The sequence below is a fragment of the Mesocricetus auratus genome, unplaced genomic scaffold (genome assembly GCF_017639785.1).
Source record: "Mesocricetus auratus isolate SY011 unplaced genomic scaffold, BCM_Maur_2.0 Super-Scaffold_4256, whole genome shotgun sequence".
NCBI lineage: Eukaryota > Metazoa > Chordata > Mammalia > Rodentia > Cricetidae > Mesocricetus > Mesocricetus auratus.
Genome location: NW_024429182.1, coordinates 83,881,974 through 83,902,718, shown reverse-complemented (window position 1 = coordinate 83,902,718; position 20,745 = coordinate 83,881,974). Strand labels below are relative to the sequence as shown.

General features: G+C 42.4%; 1 long non-coding RNA gene across 4 annotated transcripts in view; it reads left to right on the top strand.

Moving 5' to 3' along the window:
- The first annotated feature begins 510 nt into the window (after window positions 1-510).
- The window catches only part of LOC121143669, a 35,662-nt gene continuing 15,427 nt past the window's right edge, over window positions 511-20,745 (top strand). For all 4 annotated transcript variants that reach the window (XR_005880974.1, XR_005880976.1, XR_005880975.1 and 1 more), the window contains exons 1-2: window positions 511-746; window positions 9,761-9,849. This is a non-coding gene — a long non-coding RNA (uncharacterized LOC121143669). The remainder of the gene's footprint in view (window positions 747-9,760; window positions 9,850-20,745) is intronic.

Here is a 20,745-nt window from a genome sequence, read left to right as displayed (position 1 = left end):
ACCAGCATAGACACTTCCACGAGAGCAGCCAGCTGCTTTCTGTGCAAACACCTTAAGCCCAAACTACCCTGTGGAGAGCAAGCCAACACTCCCCAGGAAACCCCACACACTCAGGCATTCACACTTCAGGAAAAAAAATAAAGATTCTGAAGAGGAGGGGAAAAAAAATCATGGGCCGCAGCCATCACACACAGTGAGAAGCACTAATTATTCTGTGTAGCCTGAGTTTTTCTTAGTAGGCAAACTCTTTTGAATATTAACAAATATTTATTTAGGAATTAATAATTGACATCTATTAAAGCATAATTTATGGAGAGTGAATTCTTCTTGGTTTGGGTTCCCACTACTCTGCTACATCTGGCTTATCCTCAGTCACTGTTTCTTTTGTTGCTGGGGGTGAATGAGCAAGGGCACAGAATGTTCTGTGGTGACCACACAAACAAAGCCTGGGAGAATGGGTGGTGCATTAAGATGCAGCTAGAGACTGGTAGTTGTTCCTAACCCTTCCACTCCTCTCTCTTTTGCCTTGGGGAGCCCCTGCCGCACCCCACTAAGCATCTCTGCAAAATCAGATATCTTCCTCTATACCTTGATCGGGTTGCACAGACTTGTTTCGCAGGAAGAAAACTCGTTTGCATCTGGGCTGGAGCACTAAAGGAGTATCTGGGTAAAATGGCCAGGTCACCTCCTGGGGATCCTGTACAGAGGTGTGGCTGGGCCGGTGGGACTGTTGTGTACCAATGCAGGTAAGCCCTCCCTCCCTCTGCTCCCCTTCTCTGTGAAGTTTTTCTTTCCTTTGTTCTCTGGTTTCTTCCACTTTTCTGGTCCCCACAGCAAGAGCACAGCCTCCTCACACCTCCAGAGCTTCTCTGACACACCAGGATGACAGTGAAAGTCTCTTTCTCCATGTTTACCTTCATTCCTGTATCCTGCTTCAGGGAGAGATGCTTAGGTAGGACCAGCCATGGGCAGCAGTGCAGACATTTGATAAAATCCCTGCACCTATTCACACATACATCAATTAACTCAGTATGCACTGAGGTCCCAAGTGTGCCAAGCAAGTTCTGGAGGCAGAAAGGTGTGCAGACTGGACAGGACACTATCTCCATGGGATCAGGCCCTTCCAAGGGAAGAAAGCAGTGGCACCAGAGAACTGGCAGGACTCCACTCATTTGAGTCTGTCCTTGGGTATGATGACACCAAGACAGCTCTAATGTCCTGCAGAACTGTGGGTTGTTGCTGTGATAGTGAACATTTTCAGGGAAAATTAAACAAAAGTTTAAAAAGGATGAAAGTTGGGGGAGAAACAGAAGGAGAAAATGCAAAGGTATATCTACATAAATCAAAACAGGACAGAGATTGACTCTGGACCAATAAAATGATTAATTTAGTACTTGGGTACTAAATATTTAAAAAGACAGTGGTGAGCTTGCTGTGGAATATCCCGTCAAAGCCGTCAAAGCAAGAAAGCCCCTTGTCTGGGCTGACTTTAGGCCAGCCATGGTCTAGGCAAGACATAGAAAGGCAAGTTGGCTGAAAAGGTCCTCTGCCATTCTGTAATTCTGGGTCTCAATTTTCAGAGCCCAATCCAAAGGACACAGTGCCATACTACTGGCCTTGGAGCAGACCAATGGCTCCTCAACTTCCCTAGCCTCTCAAGATGAGAGCATACACCTCATTTTAACGTTAAATAAAAAGCAGCATGTCATCTCCTCCGGAATGCAAAACTGTGAATTTGAGTGAAATATGCAGTTTTCATTATGTTAAAAGATCTACTCATTACAATCAGGCTAAGAGGATGTGAAAAGACAAATTGATCCCCACTTTAAATGTATTAATCAGCTCGCAACTCTTGTCACCAGTCAAAACAGAACCACCAGACATTTATTCTGTCTCAGTTGTGTTTTAGAGCCCATCCCAGGAGGTCACAGAATCAGTGAGCCACCCTGTGCTATGTATGAGAACACATACGGCAGAGTCCTTGCCTGCTTACAAATAGGCTAAGCAGGCACAAACAAATGTTTGCTCATTGTGGCTTCTGTGCATACTTACTGATCACATACTTTGATCCAGACTCTGGTCAAAAGTGGTCCTTGTTCTCTAGAGGTTAGCCAGGGGTCACATGAACAAGCAAGCACTGACAGTAATGTGTAACGGGGGATAAATCAGTGGTCTGTGTGCCATGCTGTAGCACTAAGTCTCAGACTGGAGGTTGTGGTTATAGGCAAGTGGGCAGACTGAAAGGATGCCCTGCCTAAGTTTAGGTCTAGGAAGAAACAGACTTAGTGAGAAGAGAGCCAGCCATCCTCAGAGTCAGCTGTGTAAAGAGGGAACAAGTGTCAATACTGTGTCCAGGAAAAATGTGTCTTCTAGCAGCGTAGAACTCCAGGTTGATATCAACATTAGCTAAGACACATTCAGTCCAATGAAAGTGATGATGTTCATACGGAGAGAATTCCTCTCTCTGTCCATGCTACAATGGGAAGGACTCAGGATTCTGTAAACTAACAGCAGCCAGAACTTTATAGGCAAGTAGGGGATGGAAGATTTATCCACACAGTAGGAGAAGGCCAGTATCCTTGGAAGTGAGTTTCCAGGGGTCTGATAGGCTGGAAGGAGGTCCTTGAGGCTGGTCTTGGTTAAGCTCAGGGAGGATTTCCACAATTGATAACCTAGTGGATGGTCTTCATTTTCTAAGTGTGTATTAAAGGACTCAGGCATCACAGGGACAGTGGTAGTCATCAAGCTTGGGACTCAAGGTAGAAACTTGGTCAGAATCAGACCTTGTCAAGAATGAGCCTCATTATTCAAAACTAGCCCCTTCAGTCCCCTTGTCTGAGAACTGTAGCACGAGGCAGGGTTGATGTGGTGAGAACTTACTCCTCTCACTTCCCATCATGCTCATTGAACTCACCCCTTTCCCTTCCCATCATGCTCACTCTCAGAAAGACATGTGGAATGGTTAATCTTCATCATCTGTAGAACTGGAACTAGGATCTGCACAGGGACACCTCCTCTGGGTGCGTCTATGTAGGAGCTTCTGGAAAGGCTTAAATGAGCAGGGAGGCTCACCCTGAAAGTGAGTGACACCATTCAGCTATTAAGCCAGCTGAGCACCAGTATTGATCTCTGTTTGCTTCCTTACTCCAGATAAATGACCAGTTGTCTCAGGCTCCTGCTGCCATACCTTCCTCACCATGGTGGGCTGTCCCCTCAAACTGTGAGCCCAAACAAACTCTTCCTTCCTTCAGCTGCTCTTGCTAGGCATTTTGTCACAGCAGTAAGAGAACTGACTAACATAATACTCATAAGTGCTGGGCATAGGCCCATGTTATGCCTGGTTACTAGCTGGACTCAAGTGCAGAAGAGTCTGTCAGGTATCATTGGGAAGGCAGAGGGAAACATCTAGAGATGGATAGTCTAGTTCACATGATTTCTTTCGATACCTTTGCTCCAAGCCTTGTGGAAAACATGGAACAGCTACCTGAGGTCAAAAAAGACTAAGCCACCTGTGGCATTATCTGCTTTTCCTCTGGGCAGCCCTGGGATCAGACAATCAATGCTTTATGTTGAACTTTACAAGCGACAGAATTTTTTAACTCCAATTATGTGCTGTTGACAATTCCATTATGGGGAGAGAGAGAGGAGTGTAAACTCGATCTAGGATTCTCTGGAGCAGAGCACTTATCTGATTTTATGAGCCCATGAGAGACCATCATGTATGTTTTATGAGCCCATTCTCATTTTTAATCTGCTGCGATAAGATCACTATGCTAGAAGAACAGGAAAGCTCACTGACTAAATCAGCCTCGAAGAGAGGCAAAGATACTGACTTGGAGAGCCTTGACTCTTTCAGGGGTTATCCTTGGTGGGGGTGGTCCCTGGATATGACTTTATTAGGATCCTTTCTCAATCAGGGCACAATCTTGCTCATCCTTCTATGCACCACTCGATATGACTTCTGAATGGTTACCACTGACTTCAGACAGTGACACAGTCTTAGTCACCTTAACCCCTCTGTCATGTCATAACAGCAATGGCATTTCCCAGTGAGAGGCTGGTATATACACAGACCAGGAGAAACTAGTTTTCACATTCATAGGAACAGTTTTAGGCACAGATGTCAGATCTTACAGTCAAAGGTTGACTTAGTCAGACCAGGTTCCCTACTCCATCCATCATCCCTGACATGGGCTATCTCCAATCTTCTCCCATTGGGATTTTCCAGTCCTTTCTCAACTCAGTCCTCAGAGAACAAGAGCTCTGCTGAGTAGTTAGAGGCAAGCAATCCTTCCCGAATTTCCACATGTTCCCCTTCTACTTCCTAGCCTCCTTTGCAGCTACGTCAAGTGGAGGACAGATCAATGGTCTGAGGATGGAGGCATCCTGTGTTGCTTCTAGTTAATGTATGAGAATTGGAAGACGGAAATAAGCCTGGTCTTGAGAGACTATTGCAAAGGTTCTAAGTCCCTGACACACAGTGTCTTTATTAAGTCACTGAAGCTTGGGGACAACTTGTTCTCAATGACTAGAGTATTGTGTTCCCTTGAAAATGACAGGAAACAGCCCTGTTTACAGACCTCACTTTTTAAAATTCCTCATTTTGTTCTTTTCATTCCCTCCATATATCTCTCCTCCCTCCTCCCACTTTTTCCCTACCTTCCCGTCCCCTCCCTGCTCTCTCTTTTCATCCATTCTCACTGTATAGGGTCAGCTGGTGGTGGCTGCTTCTGGTTGATGTCTCAGGGCAAATGAAGGAGGATGTGGAACTTTATTAACCATTGCTCCTTTGATACACACAGGTCTGGCTGTTCTGGGGAAACCACAGAGAAGAACCTGTCAAACCTCCGATGTTATAGAGAAAGAGGAGAATGGAGTGGCCTGCCCAGTGGCACATGGGACTTGACGACAGTGTGCCTGGAAATGCTGTACCCAGCTGTGTGTTAAAAACTCTCTGAAGAGCCTGGAAGGTAGGCCAGCAGGAAAAGCACTTGCCACACAGGCAAAGGGAATGAAGAGAACCAACTCCACAAAGTTGTCCTCTTTGGCACTGTGGCAGAAATCACCCACTATAGAGCTCCTTCTGTGTACCAGGCACTATACTGGTACTTTTTAGAATTATTTCAACATACGACCTTGGATGTTAGTGCAGTTTAGAGATGTCTGGTAGGTACCCACCTACCCCATAATACTTTGTCTTTACCCACCCATCCTGATTCTGGAGCCTCTGGATCTGTGTTTTCAGAGACTCCCCTGAGAATTCAGGCTACTGTCTAGACCTGGCAGGCCCCACCTTTTCTGCTGAACGTGGCAGTCATGGTCTTATTGAATTCACTTGTTGCAAGGTGACTGATTATGTATGAAGTATTGATTCCCAGGGCTGAAGACATGACTCAGTTAGTAAGCGCTTGCCATGCGAACGTAAGGACCTGAGTTCAATCCCCAGAATGCACAGAAGAAAGCCAGGAGTGGTAGCACATGCTTGCTTGTTATCCTAACTCCAAAATGTAAAGGCAGGCAGATGCTTGGGCCTCAGTGGCCAGGCAGCCCAAACTAATGTGTCATTTCCAAGTCAGTGAGTGAAACCTTATCTGAAAATTCCAAGTGAGCGAAACCCTGTCTTAAAAAATCAACAAGCAAACAAACCAAAACCCCACCAGGTAGATGGCATCCAGAGAGATGATACTCAAGATTGACCTCTGTTCTCTACACCACACACCTGAACACATGAGCAATTGCACACGTAACAGTATACAGACACACACACACACACACACACACACATATGCACGCACCATAGTGTGTATATGGAGGCCAGAGGACAACTTTGTAAGTTGGTTCTCTCCATCCCCTTTGCTTGTGTGGAAAGTGCTTTTCCTGTTCACTTGTCTTTCCAGGCTCTTCAGAGAGTTCTTAACACACAGCTCTGGGCACAGCATTTCCAGGCAGACTGCCACCAAGTCTCCATGTACCACTGGGCAGGCCACTCCATTCTCCTTTTTCTCTTCAACATCAGAGGTTTGACAGGTTCCTCCCCACCATTTCCCCAGACTACGCAGACCTGTGTGTGTTGAAGGAGCAACAGTAAATTTAAAAAGTAAATGAATGTCGTCATTTACCACAAGAAGCAGCTAGGTTTAGTTATACAGTGAGAGCAGGGGAGGAGGGGGAGAGCATGACTGCAGAGGGAACTAAAGGTACTGAAAGGACGAGGATGGAAAAGTACAAAAATTAAAGCGAGTGCAAAGCCGTTCCCCCATGAGTTTCTGATGAGAAGAAGGCACCTCAAATTTTACAAATTGACTTAGTGGCCCCTTGAAGTTAGCCAGTGGACACGGGCTTTTTTACTCCAAGCAGAGTGGGTGGGAAGTGCAATGAAAAGGAAGGTTTAAAAGCCACAAACACACAGAGCAGAGATTGCAGATACGGAACAATAAATGTCCTGGTCAAATTGCCAATCTGAGTGTCTGTATTAGGCTGCGTTTGTAGTCTCTGCATGTTGAGTGATGGAGAGGCCTGATTGTGACCGGGAAGTCACACAACAATGAGGCCTGATGTTTTGTTTCCACTTTTCAAAGGCGCTCCCTTTCTTCCCTGCCTGGTGATAAGGCCCAGGAAATGGTTAGTGACATGCTCGTGGGAACCTCTGGAAAAGAATGGGAGGGTATCAATGGTGCAGCCACAGGCTCAGGAGCAGAGCTGGGGGTGGGGGAGCAGAAGGTTCCCAGTGTGGGCTGCAGTGGTGAGATAGCATTGAGGAGGCCACTGGAGCCCTGCGCCCCTAGCCTGGGGACCAGGCCCCTTTATTCAGCCAGAATGGGTGGAAGGCCAGACAATGTAGTGCTATATTTGGTTTGACAACAAAGGCCTCAAGAAAGATTTGATAGTGTGGGGATGGCCCGGTAGGCGGTACAAGAATCCTGCACAATATAGGCTTTGCAAAGGTATTTAGTGAGGTCCTTTATGCCAGGAGTGTGCCAGTGTATGGATATGTCCTGATCTCTAATGGTTTTTGTCCAGGTCAGGTTCTGTTTGCTAGAGTGAAGTCCCTAGGCAGAGCTCAGAAGTGCCAGGGTACTCTGGTGCCCATCACTCAGATACAGTTGGTACCAGATCAGAGCCTAAACAAGGACAAGCAAGGGCAGGGACTTTGCAGAGTCACAGATGTACTAACAGGAAAGAGGCAGCTGTAGTTCCAAGTATATTCTGAGCATACAGTTATGAAGTTTATTGAAGTGGCTCACATACCTGGAAGCTGGGTAATCCCACAATGGCCACTTGTTGTTAGGAGAGGAGCCAGAGAAACCAGCAGACTCTAAACCCGAGATGCTGGAAACCTTGGAATGAGAGGGCCCAATGTTGTAGTCCCATTCCAAGGCTGAGGGCCTGGAGCAGCCTGGAGAGCCTCTGGCTCAGTCCATTTTCAGTGGCTGACAAAGTAGAATTTGATGTCCATCATGATGGAAGCAGAAGAAAAGTGCTTGAGAAGTTGGCCTGATGCTCACAGGCTGGCCTCATCCCTTCATCCCTTCTCCTTGCCATCCATGACGTCCCCGCCTAATGGATGTACATCCCTCATTTAGTGTAGATCTTCCTTTCAGGGTGTTGACCTAAATTCCAGTTGATCCTGCAAATGCTCTCACAGATGCACCCAGAAATGAGTTTTACCAACTTTCTAGATATTTCTCAGTCCAGCTAAATTGAAATTAAGATTAAGCTTCATTTCTAACCAAAGAGAAAGCACCATAAAGGGCCTATTCCTGCTCAAGAAGGCTGCCAAGTTTCCAGAAAAGTAAGCTTTAGGCCATAGGATTTCTGAGGAAAGGATGTAAACTGAAGACAATAACCTCAGAAATGAGGGGTACAGGGTAGTACAGTCCTGGGATGCCCAGCTGTATTAGGGGAGTATTTTGGACAACAGGGATGGAAATGGGGGCTACCACTGAGTAAGAACTTTGACATATGCAGGTCAGGCATGGAGCATCGGTAACTATTTTAAACCTCAATTCTGTTTACTCATGGTTTGTTTGATACTGGTGAGCCTTGTTAGATTGCTTTTATACCAATTCAAGAAAATGAATTTGCAACTTCCCTGGCTGTCCTGAAACTCACTGTATAGACCAGGCTGGCCCATGACTCACAGAGATCTATCTGCATGTCTCTTCCTCCCAAGGGCTGGGATTACAGGCATGTGTCTCTCTTCCATCCAGCTGTATATGTCTTTTTCCCAGACCCCACTGTTGCCACGATCTTGAACTATGAAGAAAGCTATTTCTTTTGCTTATGTTGACCAGTCTGTGGTACACTTCCATGGCAGCCCTAGCTCCCTGGTCATTTTATCACTCCCAAAACTGTGACATTCTTTTAGCAAATGAGCTCTAGACTTGGCTTGACATATAGAGGTGCCTCATAAGTACTGAACTGAATGAATGGCAGCACATTTTTAATTGTAGTTATATCAATCTCAAACAAAGCATGCAAACCACAGAGGAGGCAGCCCTGTTCCTAACTGATACCCAACTTCTATCTCATATTTCATTGCCTTATATTAGCTTCTCTTGTTGTGACCAAATATATGACAATAAGCAACCTAAGAGAAGAAGGGTTCATTTGGGCTCAAGATTCAGAGGAACACAGTCATCATTCTGGTGTAGGTACAAGGAGGTAGCTGGTCACATTATATTCTCAGTCATCAAACAGGGGAAATGAATCCTGGTGTTCAGCTGGCCTTCTCCTTTTCTCCTTATTATTCAGTCTGAAACTCCAGCCCATGGGATAGTGTTGGCTTCAACGTGGGTTTTCTCTCTTCAGCTAAACAAATATCTCTCGAAACACCACGTATCCAGAGTTGTGTCTCCTAGGTGACTCTAAATCTAATCAAATTAATAATGAATATTAATTACCATACCTATATGCAGTTAGTTAGTAGGCAAGCATTGAGAAGTAATCATGAAGAAGAAATCCCTCCTCCACCTAGACTCATATTGAAACAACAAAATTATTACCATCTTTTCCCAACGTTATTTTGTGTCTGCCTGGTCATTTCTCAGACTTCCACTCTCAACAGTTACCTCCACCTTAGCAATACTTCTGGAACTCCCCATGACTTTGACCATGGTCCAAACCTATTATGCAGTATCTGGAAAACACCACTAAACCTTGCAAAGAAAGCAGATGTTACTAGGCTACTCTAAATTCCTCACTAATATAAGCTCTCCTCCTACTGATGTAATTACAGTTTTGTCTTTAAAAATGTTGTACCCCTGAACTTGGACACCAAGGGACTTTCCAGAGGCATGATCCCACTCTTGGACTGGTCATCAATAAAGGACTCAAAACTTTCAATTGACTTAATCATTGTCATTGTCAGTAACTATCTCTTGTGGTTCATTTCAACATCTCCATCAGTCATAGGCCCCTACTTCAGGACAATGACCATGCAGTGGGCTGAAGTTGATGACTTTAAAGAGCATGCATTTATTATACCCTGCTAGATGGATGATGTGGGCAGAAGTGTCTGTCCTAACTGGTCCCGCAGCCATTTAGTCCCAAATAAACACAGAGGCTTGTATTAATTATAAACTGTTTGGCAGATGACTCAGGCTTCTTATTGGCTAGCTCTCTCTTAATTATTAACCCATTTTTATTAATCTGTATATATCCACATGGTCTTAGCTTACAGGTGATGCTCAGGTCTCTTTCTTCCTCAGCAGCTTCATAGTGTCTCCCTGGCAACTATTCTCTGTCTTCCTCTTCACAGAATTCTCCTCATCTGGTAGCCCTGCCGATACTTCCTGCCTGGATACATCCTGCATGTCCATTGAATGAAGCAGTTTTATTCATCAACCAGTAAGAGAAACACATATTCACATCATACAGAAGGACATCCCCCATCAGGGTGAGATAGGGCACATGAGCCAGAAGAATAGAAGAGGTACCAGTAGGGGATCTTAGGACAGATATCCCGAATAGTAAAGTCAGTTCCCTCCTATTGATCCTTGGGAGTATTCCTGGTCCTGGAATGAACCTAGGACTGATACAAACAATCGGATCCCCCAGGAAACTATGGTGAGTTTCAACTTCTAATTGGCAAGCACCCAGCTACCAGTAGTGATGAGTGATCAGAAGATGGAGAGCAAGTATACGTGTGCTAATTATGGCTGGGGACTCAGCCAAGAAGTCACATAGCAACATCTGCCACAGGATGACAGTGTTGGAGGCAAGCACTGTGGGTAAAATCCTCATACACTCACATACATATATGCATACACACCAGTGTGTGTAATGTATGTTTCTAATAGCATGGAAAGTATACTGCTCTGTGATGGGCACCTTCATACAAAACACTGGGCAAGAGCAACAGGCATGATATACATACAAAGTCTGGCATGTTTAGCATGTTCATGAGCACACAAATGCATGGATATTTCTAAGACTCTGTCCACCAGAAAACTTTTTATTCTAGCGCATGGAAGTTATGTCAGATTGATTACAGTATATGAAACTCACCTTTCTTCCTCCTCAGAATTTTAGAATGTCCTCCCATGATCCAGAAGAAAAAGATTTGTTTACCCTCCAGATGAGGGCCCTTGATAAAAGCAGATGAGAACTGTCCTCAGTTACTTTGGAAGCCACAAAGCACCTCTCCTTAGATTACCACCATTATTGATTTTTAGGGACATAATAATAATAATATATGTCAAAAACCCAGCAGACTAGCAATCAGATGATTTAAATCTATCCAGACATATATGGTTAACTTCCTCTCATATTTCTTTGTAATAGTTGTGATAAGGTGTGTTCTAAGGCTCCAAATAGGCTACACGAAAAAGAGTGCCACATTTTATTAGTAATGCCTAAGTCAGGATCAAAAGAAGTGTATGTATGAATCAGAGCTGCTTGAAAAAATAAAACTGATAGAATATACAAAGTATTAAATATATATTAATACATATATATTAAATGGTGCTGTATTAGATTATAGGATATGGTCTGTCTCACACTGGGAAGGATAAGAACTGGTAGCTGTCCAGTCTATGAGGTTGGATGTCTCAGCAGTCCTTGTTTGGCCTTGAAGGCTGGAGGATGCTGATTTCGGTGAAGAAGCTGCTTCTACTATTAGTGGAAGGATGCTGCAACAGCAGGATAGATGAACTCACAAGCAAGAGTGGGGGCATGCAGGCACAGTTTCTTTCTTTCACAGTTCTTTTACCGGGCCTGCTACCAGAAGGTAATGATCACATTTAAGGAGGGTCTTCCAGCTTCAAATAATCAGATCAGGAAAAGTCCTCAAAGGAATGCACAGCAGTTTATGTTCTAGTTGGTTCTAGATGTAGTCAAGCTGACAATGTTAACTATCATGGGTGTGTCTGACCTGTATATTCACAATAAACTTCAAATGTGTGTTGTGATGATCCTCATTCAGGATCCAGATGTCTGGTGGCATGAGTGTAGACAGGGACCGTGTATGCACCACTTTCTTCTCTCCCAGCTCTCCCTCAAACTTAAAACAACCTCTGGATTACTTATGAAATACTCTGTGACCGGTATGCAATCCACTGAGACTCAGTTTATCATCTGTCTTTGAATGGAAAGATGTCCTTAAGGATTCCCAAAGCCTTGCAGTAAAGCCTCATCCTATGGTCACAAAAAGAGCTACAGGGCTACCCAGCCTGCATTCTACTCTCTGTTCAGTATCCTCTGCAACTCTGTGGAACAGTATGCTTGCTTTTCAGTTTCCAGAGTAGCCCCAGATGCTTAACAGCATCTGAATCCTCTAAGCCCTGGCTGTGACTCAAAGGAACATGTAGATGAGGACTGAGTAGGACTGAGGCCCCTAATCATTATGACACTACTCAGATGAGACAGGGAATCTAATTAAGGAAGTTAGACATATTCTGCCTCCTGATATCTCAATCATTTTTTTATTAGGCCAGATAAATTCTCAAAAGTAGCTGGGTTTTTCTAATGTGCCAGACATTAGACATTACACCTCAGGTTACTTATGTCATTTAATATGTCCCACTTGCCTATTAGATAAACAATATCTGAATGTTTTAAATAGAAAAGCCAAAGAGAGGCTGATCTGGAGCAAAGGAAAAGTTGATCAGGAGCCAGTACCCGACATTGAACAGGTTCTCTCATGCCAGTTGGCACTGTGGTCGATGACGGGTGCCATCCTGCTTCATCACTCCATCCCACTGCAAACACACAGGTCCTCTCCACGACCATTTCCAACCGAGGGTGAGCCCCACCAGTAAGAGTCCTCTCTGGAGTGGTAGATCTGACCTTTAAAAGAATGGAAGTATTTTGAGAGCTGGCCACAGGAGAGACCACTACATACCCCATCCAGGGCTCCAAACAGCACCACAATGTTTCTGGAAGTGCTGGTTGTGACAAGAGAACCCCGAAACTACTATTTGAAATCTGTACCTTACACCAAATAAACTGATAACTTTCCAGCCTACATCTCATTTTCTGTAGTCTTAAGCAAGACCCAGAGACTTATAACATGATACTTAAAATAGTAAGTTCAAACCTCTTCAGTGTATGAAAAACTACAGAATACTAAAATGTAAATTATGATCAAAACACTACAAATGAAACTGGGTGCGCTAATGAGAAACTTATATCAACACCCACTCCGAAAAGGCTCAGAGACCGTCACTAAAGAGGAGGCAGAAAGAATGCAGGAGTCAGAGGGTAGGGATGAGTGCTGTGACACGCTGTCTTCTGAACATGACATACACTCATGATCTCACAACATCTGGAGCCACTGCAAAACACCTACATAGGTTCCAGCCACTCAAAGTTCCACAAAGATGGGGTAGATGATCTCTGTGCCCCACCTTTTACTGTGGAGCTACTGGGAGTTGATAGTTATTAAGGAAATAAGAATATCTTTAGGGGGGTCTATGATCACTGGCAGGATTCCAATACCCTAGTGGGCAGCCTCATGCCTATTCACACACAGGCAGCACTAACTGGTTATCAAAATTATTTTTTTAAAAAAGAAACAGAGTTGGGAGGGGGATATGTTGGATGGTATATGTGGAGACATAGTTAAATATGATCATTTTTCATCATCACCCATATGAAATTCTCAAGAATGATTTTCTTTTTCGGTTTTTCAATCCATGATTTCTCTTTGTATCCCTAGATGTCCTGGAACCCACTCTGTAAACCAAGCTGGTTTCAAACTCAGAGACCCACCTGCCTCTGCCTCTCAAGTGCTGGGACTAAAGGTATGTACTACCACTGCCCAGCAAGAATGACTTTTATAGTAAAAGGTAAAAAATAATCTAAACTTACAGGAGAATATATATTCTGCAGATAATATTGCACATAAATGACACAGTTTTGGAATCATCAAAACTATTATAAGAACTAAGACATATATACTTAACACAAGCAAAAGGATGGGAAGAAATAGAAGACATAAAAAGCTAACAGAAGTTTCAGGAACTGAAAATGTACTAACTGAAATTAAAAGCTCATGGGACTGACTCAATAGAACAAAAGAGAAAGAAAATTAGAAATATGAAAGTAATTCAATAAAAACTAACCCTGCCAAGGTTGACTCTCAACACATAATCCATCCTCCACCTTCTGGTTCTTTTCTACCTCCTCTGGGTCCAGAAGGAGTCACAGTCCCAGTGTGAATAGGAAGAGGCTGGCACAACTTTGGGATACCACACCAAGCTGAGTTGCTTCCTTAGATTGTAAAGCATGTCCATATACGTCCATCCATGCCTACCCGTGTTCACCCATGCTCACCCATGCTACAAAAGGACAGACTAACACCAGACTAGCCTCTTTGATGCCAGCACTTTCCTCTGTCCTGATGCTGGTCTTTGGCTTTAAGGGCTCTTTCCCCACAACCTTTTTCTTCTTTGGCTTTCATCCTAACTTTTAGATTTGATAACTAAGCATTATCCTTCCTGATTTTACCTCAAATTCTCTCTAAAGACTAGTTTCCACCCATGATTGCATAGGGTACATTAATTCAACAGTCCCTGATCCAGTTAACTAGCACCTCAGTGTGTGTGTGTGTGTGTGTGTGTGTGTGTGTGTGTGTGTGTGTGTGTCTGTTTATGCATGAACACATGTAAGCAAGCATATGTGTTAGGGTGGGACAAGAAGATGCCAAAAGGCCCAAGTCTGAATCTTACCTTCTTAGTTTAGATGATATATTAGATGTATGACTTGGACAAGTTATACACCATTCTGTTCCTTTTTCTTCCTCTGTGGTCTGTATGTCTCTAACACACTGTTTTAAAGTCATGCAGTCAATAGATGGTTCTGTGCTTGTGGCCTTGTCAGAGGAGCACCAGGTGGCAATTGAAGTTCAAAGTATCAGAACACCAGGAGGAAATCCCTGATAGATGAATCTCTGATAGGCAAGACCCTGAGAACACAGACCCCAGAATGTCTTTGTTTCTGCTGTGCCTTTATGTGTTTGCTACTGCTATTTTTCTCTGGTATCTGGCATGGTGAATGGCTGTGGGGAAACATTCCATTCTACTGGACATTTTTACCTGCAGATATTATGCCGATGATTCCTTCCTAAGTTGTACTATCTAACTGATAATAATTTTAGTTTATACAGATTTTTGATGAATAAAATTATATACAAAGAAATATTACACAGCTAGGGCCTATGGTTTTCACCTAAGGAGCTGCACAGATCGAAGCTCAAGCTAATAATTAAGAAAAACAATTGAGTCCCAGGAGCCCGGCTGCCTGAAATTCCTTTAATCTTAGTGCTGAAAGACGCAGTCACAGGTTTCTGTGTGCATCATTAGCTGAAACAAAGCCTTATAATAACTTCAGGTTAGATCAAATGCTTTGATAATAGCTTTGAGGTAAAAAACCCAAGAAGACAATCTAACATTTTGGAAAGCACATAGTTGAATGAGGAATTCTTTAAGGTCAGGGAACAAGAACAAAGCAGCTGATATACTTTTCTTGCTAGGATTGGTTGATGACCAAAGGTGATGATTAATTCCTTGTACTCATTTTTTGCCCTCAATCTCCTGATATAAAAACTACTGATGGGTGGGTATACACCCTAACGATTTAAAGTAGAGCCGACTGATTCTTTTTCATATATAAAAGTTTAGGTTTGTGATTCCTTTAAGATTCCACATGAGACTACCTTTTAAGATAAGTAATAAAATGATTGGTCCTTTCTTTGTAACCACAAAACCCAGCCTGTCAGTAAAAGAATATCTTGCTTCTTTACACACTATTAATCTATAACAAGTTTCTTGGGTATAAATGTATATGGGTCCTTGGGATAATTTGATTTTCACCTGTAATACATAAAATGTTTAATCATGTAAGGGATATGGAAACCATGTTGTTTTTTATTTGTATTCAGTGTAATCATTCACTTGAAAAACAAACTGTAAACAAATTGTAATTGTTATATTTCCTGAAAGATTTTCCTGGGGTATATAAGCTGTAAATGAAAGAATGACAGAGTTAAAATGAGTTAGAAGGAAAACATCAATAATAAGAGAAAAAATCACCAGGAAAATAAAGAATAGACAATGCAGAAGAAGAATAAAGAAAGGAAGCCATCAAAAGAGTATATGTGTCTTTTCCCTGACCCCTTCAGATATAAATGTCATAGTATGTGCCAACTTTGTGGATTCCTTTTGAGCCCCGTGCTGCTGGAGGCTGGTCCCCTATAAAGCAATAGTTTTGTGGTTACAAATTGTGTTCACAAAATACTTCCACATGTTCCTCACTCTCTCCCTTCTCCATCTTCCCTTTTGAGTAACATATTACAGTTGAGTTTCTTGGCCCTTTTGTAAAATGGTAGGTCATAAGATGACTTCTACCTCTTAAGTTGTAAGGAGGAGAAGTGATATGTGTCTCTTGTATATCATAAGCAATCCCTTAGAACTTTCTTGACTTCTGCCATAAAGGACATATTCCTCATATCAGAGACCTAGTATTTCTGACTCACAACAAGCAAGAGAACCAGCCATTATTGTAAGGTAAACGAATCAAGAGAATTGGCCAGCTTTGAGCGGTAACTAAATGAGATTTTGGGTTTCTCTTGTTGCACCAAACAACTGATTAACCTTCCATTCTTGGTACTCAAGGGGCAAAGTGGGGTGTGACTTTAAAGGCTCAAGACAGTTGTGGTAGAGTCTCTTGACCTAAGGAAATCCCAAAGGAGTGCCCTGATCTTAGTGTCACCCACAGACTTGGTAAATATGCCCCAGACATTTTAACAGGCAAGTCCTATTATCAACCTATTATCAATGTAGCTTCCCCAAAGTAGGCTAAAGCAAAAACAGAAATGAAGGTGGTTCCCTTGGCCAAGGATGAGAGATGGGAAAGAGTGGGTTGGATCATCCTTCCCCACAGTCTGAACGATGGTTGGTCTGTGGGGACCACAGAAGACCTGCAATTAATTATTACTGGGGCACATGAAATTATAAATCAAATTCCTTATAATAAATTTTTCAAATGAGATCACATGTTTTATTTACAATACTGGCCCATTTTGGGCTTTAAAATGTAGAAACAAAAACAACCTTTTTTTTTTTCAAAAAGATGGGAAAGTTCTCGATAGTTTTTCTTTCTCTGCTTCTGGGGAGTACATGCTGTCTGTGTGGGAGAGGGCAGGCAGACTCTGTGAGATGGAAGAGTAATTCTCTTATTTGCTGTTGGAAGCATTTAAGCTGTAAGGATCTCTTTACTCCAGGATGAAGAAAAGAAATTCTTACTGAGGGTCAGATGTTTTGCTTTTGAATTCAGCATGATTCTTGGCTAGAAAACAAAATATGTGTAAAAGGTAAATGCCTGTAAATGAAGAAGCTTTCAAAGTTGGAGTGATGACTTGGTGGTTAATAGCATCCAATGTTCTTGCAGAAGACTGGAGTTTGGTACCCAGAGTCCACATTAGGCAGCTCACAACTGATTGCAACCACAGCTGAAGGGGATCTAACACCCTCCTCTGGATTCCAAAGGCACTACATCCTACTTGCATGTGGGTCTCCAAATGACCTGGTGACACATATTCACATAACGTAAATTAATAGTAATAATAAAGATGCTCCTTTAGACAGTGTTCTGTAGCTACTATTAGAAATTCAGCATTGTACAAAGAAAGTAAGCAAAGGGGAGATGAGTTAAGCTTCTGTGTTTCCTTGGCTTTTGTCTACATGTAGCCTCGTAAGGTGATTTATGAACCTTGGGGAAACACCCCTGTTCTCATGGTCTTCAATTTGCTGGACTCTGTGATGTCGGTTACTAAACTGTCAATATAATCTATTTATTGACAAATCTATGAATGCAGATCTACAGGAATGAAGGAATGAAGCACTAAGAAATCAGGTATGGCCAAGCAATGGTGGAGCACGCCTTTAATTCCAGCACTTGGTAGGCAGAGGCATGCAGATCTCTGTGAGTTCAAGACCAGCCTAGTCTACAAGAGCTAGTTCCAGGACAGGCTCCAAAGCTACACAGAGAAACCCTGTCTCAATAAACAAACAAACAAATAAATAAATAAATAAATAAATAAATAAGAGAAATCAGATAGGCACCAGTTTAGGGAAAAATCCTGAGGGTAAGGTTGTTGTTTTCCAGTGAGTACTATAAGTATAACCCAGGGAAATTTTGACCTGTGTTCTTGTAGATGCTGTACAAAATCACTATAAATTTGGGGTCTTAAAAAGACATAACTGTCTCAAAAAACAAAATGAAACCCCATAAATATGTTGTTATAATTGTGGAAGAAAAATATACAAAGTCATTATTTCTATGAAATAAAAATGTTTCAGGGTTGTGCAGCCTCCATAATCACTAGTAGAAAATCAATTTCTTGCAACTCCTAGCTTCTGGCAGCTACTAATACTCATTGGTTTATGGTTGCATCATGAAAATCTCTGCCATCATCTTTTCATGGACCTCTGTTTTTCCAACTGCCTCTCCTTTTCCTCTGTCCTCTTTTATAAAATTGTTTGTGATGGTGCATAGGCCTACCTGCACAATCCAGAACTATCTCCCCATTATGAAGTCCCTAACTATTAACATCTACATAGGTGCTTTCTCTGTTAAGATAACATTTACTGTTTATAGAAATAAGAGATTGATATCTTCAAAACAAAAGCCTTTAAGAGTCAAGTGTGTTCCAACTATGGAACCATGGTTTTCAACTCCACGATCTTGATTTTTTCTGTGTTCAGGGTATTGATCACCAGAAAAAGACCATTTCTACCAGGGGACATAAAATGTGTTTCACTAAACCTGAAACAGTCTCACCAGGTCATTTGGAGATCCCCATGCAAGTGGAGCTACAGGTAATGAATGAGTGATGAGAGTAGGGATGTATGTGCTGAGACTTCAGAAGATTCACTGGCTTTGCCATCTGGCTATCTCATGCTCAGTAGGGAAGGCAGGTGGATAGATACAGCACTGAAGGGCTAACATAAGCAAGGGTACAAAAACCTCAGATTAATTGGGATGTAAGTCTAAGTCACAAAAATGGACAAGTATCTCAAAGTGACTATTTGTTTATGAATGATGAGGGACACTGGAATGTGTGGTAGAAGAGAGAGATGAGAAAACATCCCCAGAACATGAGAGTTTATTCAACCAGGTCTCTTGAGGTAAATGGTAAAAGTTTTAAAGATTATCTATGGGTCTCTTGTGCACCATATCCAACCTCTCCACCAAGCCAGAACTCCCAAATCCTTCTCCAGGATTTAGCATGATGACTCTCCCTGACCTTCCCTATCTATGCTTTCTCCCAACAATACAGATCTAGCCCTGCTCTACTCTGGCTACCCTGCTTACCCTGGACTAATCTTTAGGCTTCTGCTAGTACCCTCCCTACATATACCTAAGGACACAGGTCCTTCCAGTGCCATACCTAACTCTTCCCTCTTCTAGATCTATCCTCACACTCAGGCTTGGAGTAGGAGGCACATTCTCCATCATTCTAGTCCCTGTTACCAACCTGACTTCTTCCCACTCAAGCCATTTCCAACCCCTAGGTTCAGCCTGCCTGCACATCCTCTCTTCTGCCCCAACCTTCTCTGTCCACATCAGGCCCAGAAAAGAAGTCCACATTCTCATATGTCATTGCAAAAACTCCAGAAATATGAGACATCAAGCCAGCATGTATTCTTCAGAACCTACCAGTTCTATAGAAAAGTTGCCAGTGGAACTCACCTAGATAAATCCTAGGGCACAGAACTAAAAAATAATAATTGTAAGCCTCATCGAAGAATTCAAGAAGTTTAAAGAAGACACAAAGAAACAGCTTAGTAAACTAAGGGAGAAAAAAATTACTGAGAATAAATTCCTAAGTTATATCCAAGCAAACACAAGCATAGGCTGATGGAAATAATAAGGAAAATTCAAGACTTGAAAACAAAATTCAATAAGGAGATAGAAACATAAAATCGGTCTTAAGCTGAAATGAAGATGGAATTGAAAAACCCAGTAACTCAACTAGAAAACTCAAAGGAAAACCTTACAAGTAAAATAAATCAAGCAGGAAATAGAGTATCGGGACTTAATGATAATGTAGTCTCTCTGTTTCTGGCCTGTAGATCAAGATGTGATCTTTCAGTTTTCTTCTGCTGCCCCCTCACCTTCCCACCACTAGGAAAGCTAGCACTCTGGAATCATAAGCAAATGTCCATGTGGATGCAGTAGTTAATTCCTTATTGCTGAGATCAAATATTGTGACCAAAGGCAACTGAAGGAAGACTTTATTTTGTCTTTCAATCCCAGATGCCTAGAGAGACCAGAAGTGAGGCAATGCTGCAAACCCTCAAATCTTTCAAAATGTAGTTCCTCCAGCAAGGCTCCATGCCCTAAAAGTTCCATAATTTCCACCAACTAGCAACCAGGTAGTCACATACAGGAGCCTATGAGGGACAATTCTCATCCAAACCATCACATTTTCCTACCTGTTCCTAATAGATTGTGGTCATCTCATGGTGCAAAACTCATTTAGCCCAATATCAAAGGTCCCCACAGTCTTTAATAGTCTCAGTGCTATTTTAAAGTCCAAGTCTATAATCTTAGCCCTTTGGGAACTAGAGATCAATCTGGGCTATATATTGAATTGAGATCAATCTGGGCTATATATTGAATTCTGGGCTATCTTTAGCTATGAATTGAGACTTAATCTCATAAAAAGAATGGGATAGGATAGGATAGGACAGGACAGGACAGGACAGGACAGGACAGGACAGGACAGGACAGAATAGGATAGGATAGAAATGAAACAACACAACAGCATGGTGACCTAATGTCTTAGACTGTAGACACAATACTAAACAGTTCATGTATGTGAGTTTATTTACTCCTCTTAGTTATTCTAGGAGGTAAGTTATGAAAAGTGATAGGGTAGAGGTTCAGAGCTGGTCCTGAACCAAGTACACAGGACTTCAGACCAAACATGACTTCCACCCTCCGACCATGAAGGCTACCTGCAGTGTATATAGTGTTGGTGAGGTTAGTGAGGACTTACTTGGCATATCAGGTGACTAATTTGCTGGACCTAATTTGGTACTCCTACTAACATGGTGACAAAAGAGAAAATGCTGACATTGAGGGATACACAGAAGGTACTGAGGCTACCCAAGTTGGATCAACTATGAAGCGGCTAATTTTAATCCATTCCTTCTGTGGCTATGTATGCAATGACTTTGCTCTGTTGTATCTGTCACTGATTTGTGATACCAGCTAAATTTATAAGCTAAATTGCTA